This window comes from Triturus cristatus, chromosome 4_1 (genome assembly GCF_964204655.1).
Source record: "Triturus cristatus chromosome 4_1, aTriCri1.1, whole genome shotgun sequence".
NCBI classification, from domain to species: domain Eukaryota; kingdom Metazoa; phylum Chordata; class Amphibia; order Caudata; family Salamandridae; genus Triturus; species Triturus cristatus.
Window position 1 is genome coordinate 1,048,420,921 of NC_140585.1, and position 21,809 is coordinate 1,048,442,729.

The 21,809-nt window shown below is 40.5% G+C and overlaps 1 protein-coding gene and 1 pseudogene across 11 annotated transcripts in view; one reads left to right on the plus strand and one right to left on the minus strand.

Moving 5' to 3' along the window:
• The window catches only part of MAGI2 (membrane associated guanylate kinase, WW and PDZ domain containing 2), a 2,464,469-nt gene that overhangs the window by 1,317,006 nt on the left and 1,125,654 nt on the right, over positions 1–21,809 (plus strand). The window lies entirely within an intron of this gene.
• Positions 11,344–11,592, minus strand: LOC146856040 (cytochrome c oxidase subunit FA4 pseudogene; annotated as a pseudogene).

Genomic DNA, 21,809 nt, shown 5'->3' on the forward strand with positions numbered 1-21,809 from the left:
TTTTTGCAGCTACTGTAATGAATCACACTTGCTCAGTGACTAATTACTGAGCTCAACAGGAATGGGAAGCAGGAGTTCATTGTGCAGTAAACAACCTTAGTCTGAAGAAAACCTTTAGCAATGAGAGGGAAATGGTACTTTGCTTTATCAGAAAAGTCAGGAAACATGGTCTATGTTTTTCATCCAGAAAAGGGCCGTCTGATAAAAGTTACAATAAAGCAGTGAAAATGGAGACAAAACCTACAGAGTGAATCCAAATCTTGTACAAACCATCCAATCCCCTCCATCCCTAATAGTATTTTTCAGTGCTGACATTTCACTCTGACATTATCACTATTTAAAGAAAAATGTTTACTGTAAGAAAGTGGATTATTATTTCGAGTGAGTGGTCTCCAACCTCAAGAAATATCAACACTTGTCAAGGGGAACCCCAAATCCACTGTTTTAACCAGAGCTCACCATGGCAGGCAGGCAGACTTAACTTAGGGGAATTTGTGAAGTGTTTATGCATGAATGAAGTAAAAACACCAAATAATAAAAATCCCAAACTGAATGAGTAAATGTTTATAAAAAAGTGACACGAAACAACAAAAATCAAAAAAGCGGAACCACACATATTAATGTGTAATGCATTAAGTTAACATAGTGCCATTAAGCAGTAAGCGCCATTGGTAGTCAATGGAAGGGGTAGACTGGGACCTGGGCATGATTTTAGGCTGACTGCAATAGATCATGGGTTGGAAACATCAAGCGAGTTTATCCTAGTAAAAGATTATACCCTCTGACTTAGTCGTTCTTATCGTGCTCAAAATCCTCCAGTGAGGCACGCCTAAAGCTGTATCTGACAAAGTTGCATCAAAACCATACACGTTTGCCGCAAAGTCCTGCTGACCTTATGGAGGTCCTGGAAATCCAAAAGAGTCTGTATTATAATCTCAAATCAATGTTCATTGTCTCTAATATGCAGTTTGGTAAACCAAGCTTGGCAGATCAAACTTGGCATTGAGGTTGCCTCCAAGCCAGGATGATTCGTACCTAGCTATTGAATCGGGCTCAGCAGTTACTTTGCCCAGAGTAATGATTTCAAGAACTGCCCTTCGTGCGATGTATTGTCATGTCAACTCAGTGATATGACTGGGGCAGTGCTATGCATGGCAAGTGTTACATACTTGCCAATCTATGTATTTCCTGGTTAAAGTGGGTGGTCCCTCAGTTTGTTCTGACGGAGAGGCAGATGTGGGTATGGCATCTTGGCTGTTTTAACGGGCCTGATTCGCAAAAAAATAGCCATGACTTCCTCTTAGAATACTCCTGGCTTTCTTGTGGAATCTAGATCAAAGTTAGGAGTACTGCAAGTGTAACTCACACCTACTCAGAGCAACATCTTTTGTGAACCCATCCTAATGTGGTTGATTGGATGGTCCAGGCCAACCTCAACTGCAGAAGGGTTGAGGGGTTCTATTGTGGTTCAGAAATAGTATGGGTGAATTATTTGTTTGATGTGTTTCTTGGACATGTTTGAGAGATGTCATTTTTTGGGCCATCCACGTCCATGTGGTTCCAGGGTTCATGACATCCCCTGAATTAAATGATGTGTTCTAACTATCGCTACATAAATATCAGCCATATAGAGACAATAACAGACAATCTACACCAGATGGGATAATATTTTATAAATATTTAGGAAATGATATTTATGTCAGATACTATTTCTGTAAATGCCATTCTGATATACCATTATCTAGATCACATTGGAAGTTTACTTGCTTTTAGATTACCACAACAGTCTTAGCTTTTGAATACAATCGTTGGAGCTAAAAAGTGTTCACTCCTAGCTGAAAGTGTGCATGCTAACACCACCTGCTTGTGCCTTGATTACGAGGTGAATACGACGAATGAAAAGCTGCTTTGTGGCTGTACGGTGTGCACAGTTTAAGAGTTTGTCTTCTCCACACCATAATAAAGTGGGGGGTCTCTGTTTGATATGAAATGAGTAATTTATATAGTGCTACATGTACCCAGAGGTCAGGGCCGGCTTTAGGGCGGTGCGACCGGTGCCACCGCACCGGGTGCTGGCCTCCTGGGGGCGCCGTGTTTGCAAGTTTATTATGTTTTGAAAGCGCCTGCTGCAGTGTTTCTTTCCTCAGAAATTACCAGGCCTCACAAAACTGTCAAGATAACTTCTGTGATTAATGTCCTTCTGGGAGAGAGATCAGAGTTTTGTAAAGTTGAGGTTTTGACTTATGTGAAGTTAGTGCAGAGGGTTAATATGCCTGCTGCAAAGAACCTGTACCAAGTAGATTACATAGTGCATATGATATAAACAGATCAGCAGGTTACTGGTTTTAAAAGAGACATCCTTTTGTTACTTGCAATTTATACCTAAGTCCTAATAAAGAACAGTGATCTATTAACTTTTATCATAAAACTTCATACACACTACGAAGTATACATTAAAATATTGATTAATGTTGCAAAAAGCGTTAATTTGGCTTGAAATAGATTCTTATTTTTAGAGAAAACTCCCAACTGTGGTGTTTCTTTTTCGACTCTGAGTTTGTGCTTCTCCTGACCAAGCACTCTCAAAATATACTGCCTACCAGTTTTAGGGGCACATGCATCAACGAAAATAGCGATCACAAATGGGCAGATTCGCAGAATCTGCCCCTTTGCGACCAGTATTTTCGCACTTGGGATGCATCAACCCAAATTCGCAATTTAAGTAATCGCAAAATTTGCGATTACTTAAATTGTGAATACATTAAGGGAATCGCAAATTGCGATTCCGTAAATGCAATGCATGATGCAATTCTAAATTGCGAATTCGCAATTAGGGATCGCAAATTACCATCAATTTGAACATGATGGTAATTTGCAAAAACTTTGAAAAATGCACTAAAGTGAATTGCAAAGTTTCATGTTACACACACACGTGCCCTTGGGGCATGTATGTGCACAACATGTGGTAACATCTCAATTTCAGGGGTGCAACAGGGTGTCCTTTTGGCACCCTTTAAATTGCATGCGCAATTTGCGAATACCTATTTGGTACTCGCAAATTGCGCATGCAATTAGGCCCATAGGAATGAATGAGTAGTTATTCCTTAATTGCGACTCGCAATTTGCGACTCGCAATTTAAAGAATATGTAGGACTCGAAAAAAAATTGCAATTCCTACATGCATAGGGATTTGTAAGTCCTAAATAGCGATTTCTTAAAATTCGCTATTTGGGATTTGCAAATCCTGAGTTTGATGCATGTGGTCCTTAGTCCTTTGGCTTATGTAACATTTCCTATACACTAATTTACACACGTATGATTGATTATCTCTGTGCAATGTGTGTGTGATGCAAAGCGTTCTGACACCCTACAGTGGCGCTATATAACTAATGCATCTGATAGCGAGTGGTTTGGAGACTTGGTCACTGTTAAAGGGTGCTAGTGAGAGAGTCCGTGGTGGAGGTGGTCTTTGGGGGGAGCCAGCAAACATTGTCGCACAGGGCGCCACCAGCACTAAAGCCGGCCCTGCCAGAGGTGCCTAGGCGCTTTAACAAGAATAGAATGATATTATATTCATTGCACCTTATTGCTATTATGTGTGGCAGTGAATCCATGCTGCAACTTCACCATTAAGGAAGTAATTTGTTGACTTGTGTTACCATGACAGCATTAGACAAGGGCACAATGGGAAAGTAAAAGAATCTCCTTGTGTTTGCAAAGTAAAAGAACTAGCAGGATTCAGAACTCATGAAACATGTTCCTAAATGTTGACTGAAAATGTAGTTCAAATGAACCACAGCCTTCCAGGATTATATTTTACTAAGGAATGCAACTCACCCCTGCAACTACTTTTCAAATACAATGGCACCTTCCCATGTGTGCCTCCTGAAGGCATATCCAACATGTATTAGCCAGGGCCACTGAAATTATGTGGCAGTGGAGGACCAAACTATGCCTCAGGGTTGATTAAAATATGTGACCAAAAAAGGCTAATTATGCAGCCTAATGCCACACATTTTTTGATAGCATGACTTCATTATTTTGACATATATACGTGTGGCAGCACTGTCTGGGCAAAGATTTCACCTCGTCAATACTAGTTTAATGACCGAATACAGCAATAAGCAACTAAACAATAACTAATCAGCTTTGTGAAGGGCCTTCCATTGTGTGGGAACTCATGCTGCTATGTTTTTAGTACTTTTTGATTTGTTTGAGCTAGAAACAAACGTATTTGCTAAAATATGCAGATTATTTAGTGGATGATGGATTGTGTGGCAAATGCGGTAAATCCATAATTATGTAGAAAACTCTGCAGTCGCAGAATCGCATAATTCAGTGGCACTGTTAGTAACACCGCTCTGGTGTTTGAGTACAGCAAGGTATGAAAGAGATTAATCATTTGAAAAAATCTCAACTGAGTAGAAGAAGTGAAGGCAGGGCATCAAAGGCAAATTACTCCATCCCAGCATATCCATTAGTGCGCCTGTCAGCCAAAACAGGCCGAGGACATCTATCTATTTATGTTGTTTACATTTTTTGGAAATAAAAAAAATGTGCATGCTGTTTTTTCAGGCCTTTGATGTGGACACTGTCACCGCAACACAGTACGCTGAGCAGTACCTACAGCCACGGCCCGTGGAGGGAGTTCCGTGGGGCGGTAATCGAATTTTGTAGCGCGCGCTGCATCGGAACTCCCTCCACGGGCCGCGGCTGAGTACCTATGAGTACGCGGCACAGCTGTCAAGTATTACTTCCCTTAAAGTCCTCCAGGGAGGATGGCACCGGCTTCATTTAGTTGGCAGGATTGCTTTGACAGCAAGTAAGAGTTCCACATCATAAAATCTGCATCCAGCCGGCCATCAAATATGTTCATACATTCATTTATGCAGCAATTAAAATATGTGCCACCATCCACAGGAGGTGCACACTGCTTTTCCAGTGCTTGCTAGGTCTGGCTTTGGCACAGCAGCCTTGTAGTTACTAAACATGGATGTCCCAAGGTTTCAGCATCACCCTTTCATCATTTCTCTTTAGTCTTTTTACTGTTTCTCAACATTTCTTGGCAAGGATCACCTGATTGCTTCAGCTAACACTGACTGTGAGAACAAGCATATGTTTTTTTGTATACCTTTGATGAACACCAGAAATGCACATCAGTCTCTAAAAACCCATTAGTAGGCTTCTGTTGCTTGATTATATGATAAGTTTACAATGTGATCTGTAGCAGTTGAACCACTCTTGTTTAGAGACATCAAAGTGGGCTCTGGCCCAGGGCCCCAGCCTTCCAGGGGGCCCCCCTTACCTGGCCAGCTCTGTTCTGCAGAGTCTTGCTCTGATGTCCATGCATAATTCTTAAACAATTTGTTTTAAAAACTGTTTTTCTTTAATGTATTTTTAATGTGGGTGATGTGTGAGAGTCTATTACATACGTTTTGCAGGGAAATGTTGTGTTTGTTTCATTCAACATCCATAAAAAGTTTCTTGTAGATCAGAACCTCACAGATGAGAAATCGGGGGGGGGGGGCGTCGCAGAGATTATTTGCATTAATATTATCGTGCTACAGCTGTGTTACAATATTGAAAACATAAGTCACCATGCCTGAATATTAGATGTAAACACATTTAAAATTTGGACACCGTCAGTGACCTGGCCAAAGACGGCATGATAGAGCTGAAATTGGATCATAAATTCGAAGCTTTTCTGAACAGGGGGCCCCCGAAATCTGTTTGGCCCAGGGCCCCCAAAATCCTTATGCTGTCCCTGCTGCTGTCTTTCTGGCGGATAGCAGGTTGCACTCTGGGACTGTTTTTTTCATGTTTATTCTGGTAAACATGAGCTCAAAATTCCTAGCAGACAAAATGGTGTCAGCTACAAATTAGTACTTAATTTATATATATATATATATATATATATATATATATATATATTACCTACTGGCGGTCGCCAGTAGGTAGTTATAGTTAGGACCACGTTTCCATAGAAAATCCGCAACATTCTATTTTGAATAACTTTGGCGCCGGTTGACGAATCCTCGTGAATTTTTCAAAATAGGTGGGGCGCTACGCTCCGCTCCTACCCTGAAAGTCTCTGGGGGATTCGTCAAGCGGGGGCTGAGATAAAAGGGGGGTCCCAAAACGCGTTTTTCCCATGCATTTTTCCATAGGACCTTTAGACACAGCTACAGCCCGAACGGCTGAACAGAATTACTAGAAATTTGGCAGAGAGGTAGTCCTCAGGTCAAGGAAGTGCCTTTTGTAGGTTTGGTGTAAATCTGTTCAGTAGATTCTGAGAAAATAGCCTTTAAATCAATATATATATCTGAGCCAGCTTACGGTGCGCTTACCGTACGCGTACGGTGACGTGCGCGAGCGCGATTCTGATTGGCTGTTAGATCTTAGTAAACATACGAATCGGTCGAAACCAGGAAGCGGCGGCCGCCATTTTCTCTCTCGCACTCAGAGTGTGGATTACAAAACAAAGGGCAAAAACATGTAAAGGAGCTGTTTAGCCAGCTCCAAAGCACCTAGCCATGTAGAGGGAGTCCCCAAAGATCCCCCAAGGCCAAAAACGCAATTTTAATTTTTTCGTTAATTTCGCCGATTACGCTTACCGTACGCGTACGGTAAAAAATTATTGAAAAAAAAAAATTATCCACACCCTCCCCACCCCGTGTGCAAATGGTGCCCGAAGGGCACCATTTGTGCAAGGCTTATCAACACTTAAAAAAAATCAAATTTAACCTTTCACAACGAAGCGCATAATATGTCCTCCATGTGCGCACGGTGCGCGAAGCGCATCGTGCGTACATGGCCCATCTAGCGTAACGTGGGCACGCGGTGCGCGTAGCGCACTGCGTGCCCACCGTGCGTGCACGGCACTAACTGCGTAAAGTGGGCGCGCGGAACGAACTGCGTTAAGTGGGCGCGCACGCCACGAATGGCGTAAAGTAACTTAGCATTTTCACCTTACAAATTCACTGAAAAAACCATAGGTTTCACACACGTTATAGTTAGGAATTAGCATTTAAAAAACCTTGCAAATTCACTGAAAAAACCATAGGTTTCACACATGTTATAGTTAGGGGAAATTTTACTGATAAAAAACCAATGAAATTCCCCCGTTATAATTAGTGCAGGAAACTATAACTCACGCGACCGCAATCTTCTGCTGATGACATATGTGTCTTTATGAAAAAAAAATATTTGTAATATATGTATAGATAAAAATTTATGGAAGAAGACATGGGCAAATAAGTGTCTAAATACATTATTAGCATCAGCAGAGGATTGCGGTCGCGTGAGTTATAGTTTCCTGCACTAACTATAACGGGGGAATTTCATTGGTTTTTTATCAGTAAAATTTCCGCTAACTATAACATGTGTGAAACCTATGGTTTTTTCAGTGAATATATATATATATATATATATATATATATATATATATATAAATGTTTCTTAGGAGTTGTGCACGTGTCAAATGACTGTGTAACTATGAACATGAGCAGCCATTACAAATACCAGAAGGGTGGGGATTATGTCAGAGAACAATGAAATAGCTGAGAAATCAATCGTCCTGAAGAACAGGTCTGGTCTCACGCTTGCAGCTATACTGGAAGCTTAATTCACTTAGACACCAGTGTTTGGGTCTGCCGTCGCCTCATCGCACCAGGAATATAAAGGTCAGCTGCAACTGCTGGGTTTAGGGTCAGGCACATCATTTTACAGACTGCACAACTAAGCTACTGGGTGTTCAGGTCTCCTCAGCCGAGAAACTGGAACTAACAGTATGCATGCGCGTGCTGAGTTAGCGCAGGCGACAGAAGCCTGAAGTAAACCCCTCCTGAACGAGGCACAGTCATATTTAATAATGAAAGTTTGCCGGCCACGCAGCTGACGACTGCCACTATGGTCGTGTGACCCGGATACAAAACCCCTGCTTGACCAGTTACCAAACGATACTGACATGTTGAATACTTAGTGATGCTTGGGGCAGACTGATAAACAAGTCAAGCTGCCACTGAGCTACAGATATTTTCTAAGCAGTGACCAGCACTGCCACACGCGGGATGGCGCAAAAGAGTCCTGGTACCCAAAAATAAGTGCTGGTGGGGCCCACTGGCAAACACTGGTGCAAATTAGGTGATGCTAAAAATCCTGCACTGGCTGACCTTGTCAAACATGACTTGTGCCAACTTGGCAGCCATGGGAATAAAGACACCCTAAGCATGACTTTTACTACTTATTTTGAGCAGCACTGGTGCTACCTAAAGGCCGCGTCACTGTGCAATTGAGCAAGCCCAGAGTGTCATGATGTAATTGTCACATTTTGTCTATTCATGGAGAGGAAAAGATAACCGAACACTGTTTCTTGGGTTTCCAAAAGCCTTTATAGAGGGTGCAATTTGTTCCACCAATGCACTAAACCAGCTTTGCCTGTATTGGTCAGTTTGCTTTGGGTAGAAGACTAGAGGGTACAGTCTTGTGGTGATCCTTCAGTTTGTTGTCTATGTTGGAGAGGGCACTGGTGATGGTGAGCCAGCGATAATGTGATGTGATCAAAACACCTTATGGCTGACACGAGGCCAGATTTATAGTTTTAGACCCTTTGCAGTTGAGATAAGGTCTTGGTAAGACGGCTGTGGTAGATGGTGCTCCAATGGCTGATACAAGAGGTTACCACTGCAAATCTGAAGGCAATAACTTGCAGCAGGCAAAGACAACTGCAATCATTTGGACCTTTTGTGTACATATTAAGATTAAGATTTTCATACATACTCAAAAACATTGCTTTTTTAGTGTCTGTTACTCTCTGATTAAGCCGCTTTACTAAGCAAGCACTATATTGCCACCTTGTGGCAAAGCCAAGAAAATGCACTATCACCTCTAGTGGTTTAAAAGGGCTTCATTGAGCGGGACTGAAGGATGACAACATTACATGCAGTTCTTCAGTTAGGATAAACTGCAATGTGAAATGAGAATCAAGTAAAATTAATTTGAAATGTGCGGGCACATGCACTATCACCAGTGTATATGGTATCTCTTGCAAAACATGCAATGATAAACTCTGAAACTGCACTCTAGGGTGCCTGAAATATCTAATGCAGAGTTCCTGTCATCAGAAACCAGGTGAAGGATAACGTAAGCAGAAACGCGTTCACTGTCGTCACACAGATTCGCTTACTCTACTATGGTCGTTCTGGAATGCACGGAGCATTTTATTCATTATTTTAAATCCAGCGTCCTCAAAGAAGCGCGTGTGCGCATGGCATCTTATGAGACCCATCATGGAGATCACACTGCGCCCTTGCATGGCCAATAAAAGTGTCTGCACAGGTCTGCCACTCTACCATGTACTTACAGCCTTTCACTGTTCATTAGCACTACATTTGTCTTGCGCGGCTATATGTGCAGCTCTTTTCAGTAGAAACTTTGGTGAAAGTCCTCTACAATTTGGTACTGTTTTTTTCTGGTGATGAAATAGTGCTTATGAGACTGTTCTCTTTCTTTATGCGATCGGGGTTCATTTTCTGTAATATCTTGTGGTTATTAAACTAATAAAATGCCTTCGTTGACTTTTGGATAGAGCAGCATTTCCCAAACTGTGGGTCACAAGCCAGCCAATTTGTTTGGTGAAAGCCCAAGCAATAAATAAAGATGCCTTTAGATTCAGTATTCATCTGGTCATATTTTCAGAGCTTCAAAGACAGAGGTCAGATGTTAGGCTATGTCTCCTAACAAATTGTTGCTTATCTTTTAACACGTGGAATTTGCAGTCAGAGAAAGAAAAGTTAAGTTAATTGTGTGACAATCTTGCAGGGGTACTGAGTGTGAAAGGAAAGGCTGTAGGATCTAATTTTTTGTAACACACAACAAAATGTAAATACCTGTAAATGCAATGTACAGTACATTCAAGACAGTTGGAAAAGCAAAATTAACCCATTTTTCGCATTTCTGAAGAGTGATAGAAACACAGATTTTAATATGATTATAACAAATCAAGACACTTTATTTGGTGATGCCCAAATTATAAATATTCACTGAAACCTGCTTTATGCACATTATCATTTGTGGGCAATTTCTATCAGTAAAACCGTATGTTTGTGCAAATGTATTAGCAATTTAAATGGGAAATATGTTGTAAATGAGAGTCTGATACAACACGATGCTTTAGTTTCATTAAAAAAAAGTGCCTGCCTCATGTTCATTAAAGCTAGATATGTCACAAACGTTTGTCATTCTAAAAACTATGTAGTTTAAAAAAGTTTGTGAAGTACTGCAATAGAGTGTTTACTGTTAGTGTAACATCTTTGCACCACAGTGTTGTGTGGATGGCATTTAGCCGGTAGTTGCGGGGGAGTGGATACATTTGGACTTTCTCCATATTGGATGTTAGATTTCAACCTAAAGTGCTTTTGGGAAAGTGCTGTTTAAGGTGTGATCAGAAGAAAAGCTAGTAGTACAATGATGTTTCTGGTTATTTTCAGTTGTTTCTACTAGTTCAGTGCTAAACGGCGGGGATGTCCTACTTCCCGGTGACTCTTGTCTTGTTGATTGTGCTTTGTAGATATTCTCAGTGTGTCAAAACATAGTTTTGGAAAAGCAAACAGGGACCTGCACTGAGCCTCATCATGGAGTATAGGATATGAGGCTAGGCCACAGAAAAACTTTTCACTGATGCAAAAAGCAGTGTACATCAGTCTTGCACTATATTGCTACCTCTGTAACAGAGAATGGAGAGTCGGTTTTCCTGTCCATTGTACAGAAAGGGTTTCCGCCATAACAGGAACTAAGACAGTGGATTGTGGAACATATTGCTATAAATATTGAAAACATTTATTGATCACAGCTCATATCATGTGTGAGATCGAGATTGTAAAAATGAAACATGGTCAATTGGTACTCTTTTCTGTAAAAACGAAAATGAACAAAATAACAACCCAATACATATGGGAGAAATATATATTTTTGAAATTTTACTTTACAAAGACAAGCAAAAATAATGTTGAATTGGCCTGCCCTGCATTGTGCCATGGTGCAATATTTTAGCTTGGGTCAAATATTGTTATATCCATGCCACCTTATTCAATCAGCAAACAATGATGTAAATGGATTTGGCATGTGTTTTTAACTGGTGAATAGTCTTTATTCAATGTATACGCCCCAAAGGTGGAGAAATAGAACACATTTTACAAATGTGTTGGATTAAATAAAGCACCTTCAATTGACATCTATTAGTCAATCACGAAGCAACAGAAATCATTATTCAAATGAATTGTGTTAATCGGCTTGTGGAAGACCATCATTCTTCTGTACAGATCAGCTGGCGGTGAGGTTTGTACCTTAATAGTCTGGTCCTTCCTTCTTCAGTTTCCTGTAGTCTATGGTTTCAAAGTTAAACTTGTACTGGTGGTTGGGGCTGTTTTTGCTCCAAGTTTCTAGGTTATTCTTGTTGTCCAAGCAGAAATAAGGGCTTTTCATCACCCCACGCAGGTCATACATAAATGAACCAACAGCTCAGAGTCCAACAAAGGCAAACAGAGGAATCAAGCTTGGCTGCTTCTAAGCATGGTTCTGTATAATACGAAACATGGTAGTGGTTCTTGGGTCTGTCCGTGTCCTTCCCTGTAGAAAGTAAGACCTGCAGAGGCCTCAGCGTCCTGACAATGTCATCCACTAGTTGTTATATATCATTGCAGCATATCTTTATGTGTCTAATTATGTAGATTGCACTACTGCCATGACATTTTACACCAGTCTTGACTTGACATCTGCACTTACCTAATTGTATGAAAAGCCACTCTTTCACTGAATATTCCAAGCAAATATAATTTTACACTGATCGTTAGTGAAAATGTTGCTGCAAAATGCCCAGCTACAAATAAACCTCCCTAGAATTAGTAAACAATGCTCAGCATTGGCATACATTATGTAATCTGTTCCATTACATATTTTTTGTTAGACCTGTCAGGCTTAGGGTGATCTTCTCCCACATGTTTTGCCTTCCTCCTTCATTTTTGCCGGTCTCACTTTTTCTGGTCTTAGGACTCTGTGCACTGTCCACTGCTAACCAGTGCTAAAGTGCATGTGCTCTCTCCTTAAAACATGGTAACATTGGCTCATCCTCAATTGGCATATTTAATTCATTAATAAGTTCCTAGTAAAGTTGTACTACTTGTACCCAGGGCCTGTAAATCAAATGCTATTAGTGGGCCTGCAGTGTTTATTGTGCCACTCACTTAATTAGCATTTTAAATATGTCTCAGACCTGCCATTTCAGCCTGTGTGTGCAGTTTTAAACTGCCATTTTGACCTGTCAAACCTTTTGCCAGGCCCAAACCTTCCTTTGTAATACATTTAAGTAACCCCTAGGGTAGGCCCTGGACAGCCCAGAGGTCATGCTGCAGAGTATTTAAAACGTTGGACTTGTGCGTTTAAGTTTTACATGCCCTGGTAGTGAAAAACTCTTCAATGTGTTTCTCACTGTTGAAAAGCCTACCTCTCCCACAGGATAACATTGAGTTATATTATTACATTTTATAAGCTGTTACTTCCAAATGTGAAGAGGTAACCAATTTATGTTTGCTGTCTTTAGATGTGTGAAGAAAAATCTTTTCTTATGGTTTAGTCAACTTTTAAATTACAATTTTTAAAATGCCACTTTTAGAAAGTTGACATTTTCCTGCCTTAGCCATTTAGTGCCCACAGTCTATCTCTGGGTCATATGACTGGGTGTAGCTGACAGCTGTGCTTTGTTTATTCCTTCTAAACACCCACACACAATAGAGAGCTTAAGTTTGCCTGGATGAGCCATTAATAGCAGGATGGGATGGTGGAGCTGGGCACAGCCCTGCTTACACTTGAAAAGGATGTGTCCTGCCTCCACACAAAGTGCTACATACCCCCTGTAGTTAGTCTGGAGCCAGGTAAGGGGAGGCAAGAATCCTGTGGTCTTCAAAGTGGAAACCTCTAGAAGCTTCCCCCATTTCAAAGGAGGCACCTGGTATACATGTTGGACCACAGACACCAACTTTTCAGTACACTTCTGGGCATGTGGAAACTCTGCCAGTAAGAGGACTGCTGTGCTGCTGAAAGGACTGCCACTCTGGGGGACTGCTGCCCTGCTGGATTATTGCCTTGCTGGATTGCTGCCCTGCCGTCCTCCTGCCTGAGTCAGAGGGATTGGACCTTTTAAAGCCTTCTCTTGGGTATAGCAGTCTATCTCTGGAAGTACGTTCCCTCAAGCCCAGATGATGCATGCCAGCTATGAATGCAGCATTTCAGCAACCAGCAGCTTTACTTAGTGGAAGTACAAGCCTACACAATATTCAACATTATAGTAACAGAACCATGTGCCATTATGTCCTCAAGATTCATGAAATGCTTTCCTAGTGTTTGTTATAAATGAAAAAGTACACTTTCACTAAACATATGTCTTTTTCCTCTATCTATCTATCTATCTATCTATCTATCTATCTATCTATCTATCTATCTATCTATCTATCTATCTATCTATCTATCTATCTATCTATCTATCTATCTATCTATCTATCTATCTATCTATCTATCTATCTATCTATCGCATAATAGGTAACTGTAATGTAATCCAACATTGACGAGCTCTGGAGACAAAATAAACCATGAGGCTGAAGTGGGGCAGTTATCTTTGAGTAGCTGTTTTCTTCAAAGTGTACCCTGCGATGGGTACTTATTGGAACAGAATGCTTAGGGTTTTTTTACCTTTCTTGAGCAAATCATTAATAAAACAATGTGCAACGGTGATGGACAGTGAATTTAGGAGATTCTGTGGCTAACACTATGGGTTTACTGCATTTGCCACATAATGCCTTCATAATTTGCAAAATTTGTAGATTTCATCAAAAATTCTGGTTTTCTATCTCAAAGTCCTTCATAATTTGCAAAATTTGTAGATTTCATCTAAAATTCTGGTTTTCTATCTCAAATGGATAAAACAATACTGACAGAATATGATATATAATTTGAATGTTTGGCACAATAAATAGGTTTTCCAAGCTACATAATCCTAGTAGCTCTGACAATGTTAAACCTCTGCAGAGTGGCTATCATTATGATGGTGAAATACATATTTCATGGGCAACCATTGGATATTGAGATATTTCCAGTATATCACAGTTTGCTGCAAAATATGGGTTTTAATACCATTGCATATTGTGCAATAAAAGCAACAAAACACACACACATATCTATATATCTATATTGTAAAAGAGCACTCCTGCAGCAGCCCAGCCACTTACACCTGACGGGTGAATCGGCTGAAGTGGTATTGGAGGGTTCTTCTTTTTGCTGGAATCTATCTATTCTTTAACTTTTTATCACTCTCCTTGTTTCCTCTCTCTTTTTTGCATCATATCTATAAATGTTTGATTTTATCCATCAACTGTCTGAACATGTGGATAAATGAGAAACATATCTTGGTCACTGACAGGGTCATTTCAATAATATGCCTGTTAGTCCGGTGTGGAAAGTGCATTAGAGAATTTGTTTTGTACAATTATTTTCACTGTGTTGGGGATAAATAGTAGAGTGTGTTATGATGTTTTAGAGTACATATCTATATCCAAAGGTTTTTTTGTGAATTGACTTATTTTCCTGTATTCTTTATGTTGATACATTGGATAATTGAGGATAACAATCTATAGTGGGAAGGAATTTGGTTTCTTGATGGTTTTCGAGGACAATTAGCCACTTGGCTGTCATTAGCTTTAGGAAGTATATAATTGTGCTAATCTAGAATTGTCGAACTTTGTTACTTTCTGTATTTTAATCTAAGCCACTTGGCTCTGATCCTTGATACATCATGTCTCTGCCAGTGAAACCAGACCGTGCTACTGATGAAACAATGGTATGCTTCCGAAGTAATTTCCTTAAACATGTGATAATTTATTATGGATGTATGTATATAGATACAAATATAATCCACTAATGAAATGATTTGCTGATGCCGATTCTGGTTGTCATATGACAAATTGTATTTTTCATCTCTCCCGATGCACACTGATGTTGAAATAATTTTTAATGCAGTATCAACTGACATGAATATAATGTCAAACTGTTATTATGTGTTACAAATCTGTTACCATGATTGACTTTCCTTTGGAAGTATGTTTTCTATTCTAATGCATTTACGTCATGAGCCCTCTTTCTTAAGGCGATTGGGCACAGTGTTTTTGTAACCAGGCCGTATCGAAGCCCCTGAGAGGGTGAAATGCATTGCCAAATAAATTCTGGGAATTTGAGCCATGGAGTGAGAGCCGTTTCTGATAACCCTGGATGTGTGGATTTCTATGTTTGTGGATATCTATCTATCTATCTATCTATCTATCTATCTATCTATCTATCTATCTATCTATCTATCTATCTATCTATCTATCTATCTATCTATCTATCTATCTATCTATCTATCTATCTATCTATCTATATATATATATATATATATATATATATATATATATATAGAGAGAGAGATATTACATCACAGAAAGGAGGACAGATATAATCAGAACACCCACTCATGCCCTCGCTTTCAACTGCTGAACATGCGAGTGCAGTCTTGAGCAGGCGCTTATGTCTTGTACTGCTATTGTACTGGAAATTACAATGTTAGGTACCGGATAGTGGAGACATTAGGTTCTAAACCCATAGAAATATCATAATAGTCATGTAAAGTCAACATATGATATATTTAGAGCGAACTATGTGAAGTCTGCAAACAACTTGTGCTTTAGAGACTACAATGTGTATGTGGGCTCACTTTTTCCTTTTTTTTTAAACATGATCATTAATGTCTTAATTCGAATCACATATAGATTAGATACATTAGGTGAGGAGTTATGCCACTTTACAGACAAATGCTTTTAAAGAATTCGGGGTGACAATCATTTAGACTTACAAGAACAAATAAAACTGAGTAAATACAGAACATAGATATTTCCGCCATAGTTGTATCATAACTATTCAAGCGAGCAGACCTAGCCAATAATATATTACAGACAGACATAGTGAAATTATACAAACGTGCTAATTCGAATTATAAAGAGAATTCAAGTCAGCATATTGATCCCAACTAAACCTAGTCCATATACATTCAAATGTCTTGATAGAGCACACTCCCCTACTCTTGACTAGTGCATGTTCCCTCTCATAGATTTGCCTCATGATTGCCCACCACTCTGCTGTCCTTGGAGGTGATGGAGAGATCCATGCCCTAGCTATCTACAACCTGGCTGACACAATAGTGATGGATAGGGCTTTTTAATGGGTGCATTTTTTCTCATAAAACATATTGGTTCTTTCCCCATTTTGAGATTACATCTTCATTGTGATATCACCAAATGGAAAGGTGTTCCACAGTACCCCATTATGTCTATTACATTCTGAGATTAAGGGGTACATAAAGGGTGAGCTAAGCCCTGGGCCATGGCCAATAAGTCTGCTCAAACATTACAGTTTTGTTAGCAGTGTATGGAAATAGAGGGATGGCTGAAGTGGAGCAAGCCAGAGGAAACATTGAGAATGGAGGGGGTCCCTCTGTCTTGGAACTGTCTAATACTCAGAATCAGCCCTGCCATTTACACCGCATGTGTTCTGCCATGTTGCTTTCGGTAGACATTTGTTGAACACTGCTGTGGCATTGCATTCCCATCCACTGTTGTATGACTCCCAAATCTAAAATTTACAGGAATTTAGTCAAGCCAAGGTAACATAACTGTATTATTTCGTATCTATTCTGAAATATATTAGTACATTTGTCAAAGAAATGTGTAACCAAGAGATAACAGTTAAAATTAAGTGAAGCTCTTTTGCCAATTAAAATAATGTGCTTGTAGCAAAATCAAAGATAAGACTTTCATTTTGCATCTTAAAATCTTCATGTTCTGCAACAGTTACATTATTTTATTAATCCTGATTAAATGGGTAATGTTTCAGCTCGGGGCTGCGCTTTTGCGTCTTTGTGCTCTATGGTAACAATGATGAACATTGTTTGAATTAAAAGTTAAATAAATAAAGCTTTTGGCGACTCGCAGCTCTCTGTGAATTGTGGGTATATGCATCACATCAATGGCTACAGATGTTGGTTGCTTTAAGGTAAATAAAACCATGGTGTTCGAAAGATTCCAAGTTTTGCTCATTTGGCGCAACATGAACAATTTCACCTTTTGCTCAACGCAAAAAGTGGTGCAAATTAACTGTTCCATGTCCAAGGGCAATGGTAAAAGTTTCCAGAAGCTGGTGGTCCATTGACGCCATATTGTATTCCTGTCTCTTTTGCTATGCCGTAGTGGGTCAGGTGAACAGTAACCCTGGGCATAGTTGGCGTAGCTGGGCTGCGCGGAGGTCCACGGAGTTGTGAACAAACTCCGTGGAACTCCGCTCCGCCACCCGCCTCAACCCCCCCCCATTAACAATTAATTCTACATTAATTAAAAGTAAATTAAAAACCACTTACCTGTACTGCGGGGTCCCTGGGATGCCCTCCTCCTCTTCCTCACCGTCTGGGTAATTCTTGTGAGAAATGCATGGGCGCGCACGCATGCGCTGTTTTTACAAGGATTATCCAGACCTATTGTTAATAGGGGGGTGGAGGCGGGTTATGGCCAACTCCACTCCGCTACCGAGTGCGCGGGGATTTGCCTTCTCTGCGTTCTCCACGTAACACGGAGTAGGCAAATTTCCACACACTCGGCAGGCGGAGCAGAGTTCTCCGCCCACCGCCAGTGAACAGTCGCCCCCATGCTACTTATGCACAATGTATGTAGAAAGAAGTACCCCTGCCCATTGCTTTGGAGGCCAGAGGTATATTGGAATGCAACATTTTAAAGATACAGTGGCATAAATAAATTACAGCACCTGTGATTTACCTTCAATTTGTTGATAATAATACAAGTTCCTCTTTAGAGTTAGGAGTATGCTAGCATGATGTGAAATTGTGTAAGACTAATATGCCGCACAGTGCTTCATTTTTAAAACTATAAGAGCAGGAGCCCAAACTTTTTCTTATGCTATTGAAAATCAGTGTGCCACACACCAAGGCTGTCTAGGCCTGAGTCCACCTCATGCCTTTTCAATCCACCACCAGAAACTTGTTGCGTCCTTATCTCTCTCTTGCAGGATCTTTTTTATTCCTGTGTTCTTCTTTTTTCAGATTTTCTCTTCCTCCTTCTTTTCCCATTTTGTATTTCCACTCTCTTGCTCTAGGTCAAACTCTGATGAGGAAAAATAAGTGTTTGTCTTCAAAAATGAGTACTGGTTGGCCCCACCTGCAACCACCAGCTCATATTAAGCACTGAATATGCACTGCTGTTTTTGGGCCATTTGAGTGTGGCGGCCTCGTGTGAAATTTGTGCAGAAAGTTGGGTATGCTATTCATATTGTGACTTGTGTGCCGAAATCTCAGCATTATCAATGGCACTCATTCTCTGATGGAGTCCTGTTGGCCCTTTGTCCTATATACATGCTAAGCTTCACAACACATTTAGACTAGGTGAGAGTCTCTCGAGTTCATCCCTTGGTGGCTAGCTCAGCAGTACTGAAAGGTTCAACACTGACTGACTGGCGCTGAAAGTGGGTTGTGGTTTTGGGCAGAGCTTCCATTTCAGTATCTCTCTTGGGACATGAAGTACTGGTTGTGTATGCAGGTGACAAAGTGTCATGCAAAAGAAATGATGCGAGGTCCACGAATCCTACAGCTGGATATCGTATTGACTTTGTTCAGTTGAATCTTCTTATGAGGAGTTTAAACTCAAAGCCCTGGACCAACTCAACCTCATAATCTACAAAGTGTTTTAGGTTTTGAGTATTTACTCCTCTTTACGTATTGCCAATGCTTCTTTCATTCAATGTTTCCTGAGAAAGACAATTGTCCGATAATGATTTTGAATAAAGTCTTTATTATTTTCATAAAATATGGTTCTTATGATGATACGGTAACCAAACAGCCGACACGTGTTTTGCCCTCTGGTCAGTACGACCTGGGCTTTCTCAAGGCTTTCTTAGTCTTAATTGAAAATCTTGTGCATTACATCATAAAGTTCTTCATGGCATTTAAAAGCAAGTATATATCATTTTCTGCTGGGGCAATGCCTGCATCTCCTGCCCCGGCCGCCGTCCTGTCTCGGGTTCCTTCTCCCCGTCCCCGGTGCTGTCTTTAAATGATATATACTTGCTTTTAAATGCCATGAAGAACTTTATGATGTAATGCACAAAAATTTCAATTGAGACTAAGAAAGCCTTGAGAAAGCCCAGGTCGTACTGACCAGAGGGTGAAACACGTGTCGGCTGTTTGGTTGCTGTATCATCATAAGAACCATTTTTTATGAAAATAATAAAAACTTTATTCGAAATCATTATCGGACAATTGTCTTTCTCAGGAAACATTGAATGTAAGAAGCATTGGCAATACGAAAAAAGGAGTAACTACTCAAAACCTAAAACACAACAAAGTGTCATGCCTTATGCTGTGGAAAAGTGAAAATTATATAGAACCCCTTTATAACACATCCGTATTAGCTGTTTATGTATGGTCACAATCTCACAAGTCCCCTTACCCAGGGTAAAATAATAGTCTGTTGGTTATATGTAGGTGCTTATAACAGGGAGCCACTGAATTTTGTTGGGGCTGATAACAACAGTTAGCTATGAGACCTGCTAGACCACCCCTGGTCTATCTACTTTCAGGTGGAGATTTTGGCAGCTGAAAGTATCTGTAATGTCCTTGTTAATGCCCCTGTGAGAAAGAGGTCATTACCATCAGAAAATGACAAGAATTGCCAATTTCTGTCTATTTGCTCATTTCCTAGTGGAGCTTCAGTGCACAACATAGAATTGATCTGGTCTTCATTGCTCCCCAGATATCGGCATAATTTCCAGGGACACATCATGATGGCATTAGTGTTGCAACCCAACCATTTTTGTCTTCTGATTTCTCTAAGTTGGAGGAAGAGTCATGTCTGCATTTTGTTGAGGTTTGACATTACAGCACGGCTATCGCAAAGCTATTGTTTACAACCATTTGGCTTTGGGGCAGCCTCCTCAAATATTTGCTTGTTTGAGTCTGCCTCCTTCAGCCATTGCTTTGAGACAGTGTCAATCACATCTTAGATCAGCCTCGAGGGGTATCCGCCTCTCACCTCATGCTGATGACTGCTTGGTGTATCATTGCACCGCCTCGGAAGTGGTTCAATTGCAATGCATGAGGAGCTGTTTTTACATTTGAAAAGTACACTTAGTCATCACACTTTTTGCCTCATCATTTCTTTATCTTGTACGATGTATGTAAACCAATTGTTTTTTGTGTGTTTTTACTATTTTACACATGGGCTCTCTACATGACAAAGTAAAGAAGTTGCTGCAGAAACTAAATAATCCTTAGTCTTATGGTTTTCCATTTGAGTGACCATTCTTTGGCATCATTAGCAGCAATACTCTGTGCCATTGATATTAATCAGTGTCATCCTGCTCCTACCCCCTGTCTGCTGCTGAGACCAGTATCCACATGCCTGGCAGCTTCACAAAGCCAATAGACCTGGCTTAGAACTAAAATTGCAACCTTTGCCAGTGCTTGTGTTAGTGGGTCTTAGTACCCCAGGAAAAGAAGGTTGCCTGTCAAGCATCTTTCTCGAGAAGGTTGTGTGATATTTTTATACAAAAATCCAGGAGCAGACTGGGAGGCCTCGAGCTGTCCAGGTCGATTGCCACCTATGGGTACTGTGAACACAAGCATGTGGGAGCATCAGTGAGTGACCTGAGCTTTGATTATACAGGAGTCTGAGAGAGGAGCAGGCACAGAAGGTGGTGTGCATTAGAAAGCTTTCCCTGAATGCTTCCCTTTAGTAATGCTAATAAGAGAGGGTTTTCATCTCGGGCAGTGACGTGGCCTTCAACCAGAAGATGAAAGGCATTTCATTGCATAAGAGATGTGAATGAATAGAAGTAGAGAAGCTATTCGCAATTTTAAGCACTCAAATTGGGTCTAGCTGGCCTCTGAGAGGAATGATTGCTGTGGGGTAGTAGCGTCTTCATGTCCTTGAAAATCAATCAGTTTCATTCTATATATGTTTTAAGGAATTATTGTATGTTTTTCCCCAAGGTAAACCTTGACAGAACGGGGAAAACAGGCCAGATGTACGACTCCTTTAACTGGTGCCCTTTGAGACTGGTAAAATAGTGAGCCTACTGGTATGTAGGAATGTTTTGTGACTATGAATGTGGTCACAAAACATTCACAGTTTACCACCAATTTCAAATTAGTGGTAAGCCATTTGCAAACAGAAAGGGGTCCCTAAGGGATCCCTCCCCTTTGAGAAATGGGGGCACCAACATTTTTTCAGAGCAGGTCGTGGTCCCACAGACTGCCCACTTTGAAATAATGAAAAAAAAACGTTTTATTTTTATTTTTGAAAACTGTCCTGTTTTCCTTCATGTAAAATGGGCTGCATTAAAAAACTGCTTTATTTAAAAAGCACTCACAGACATGGTGATCTGCTGACCCCAGCAGGCCACCATCCCTGTGAGTGCCGGCCATTCCCAATGGATCGCAAATTGAAACGTCCATCATGAATTTTAAATAGGCAGGTCCCCTGCGACCCATTTGGGAATCACAAATAGAGTCTCAGACACTGTTGTACATCAGATGTTGCAACTCACAAACTGTGAGTCGCTAAAAATCACAATTTGCGAGGTGCAAACCCTGATTGTCGTACATCTGGCCCTATGTTTCTTCTCAAAAGTTGTAAGTTCAAATTGAGTACATTGCTCACCATGTTTTAGTT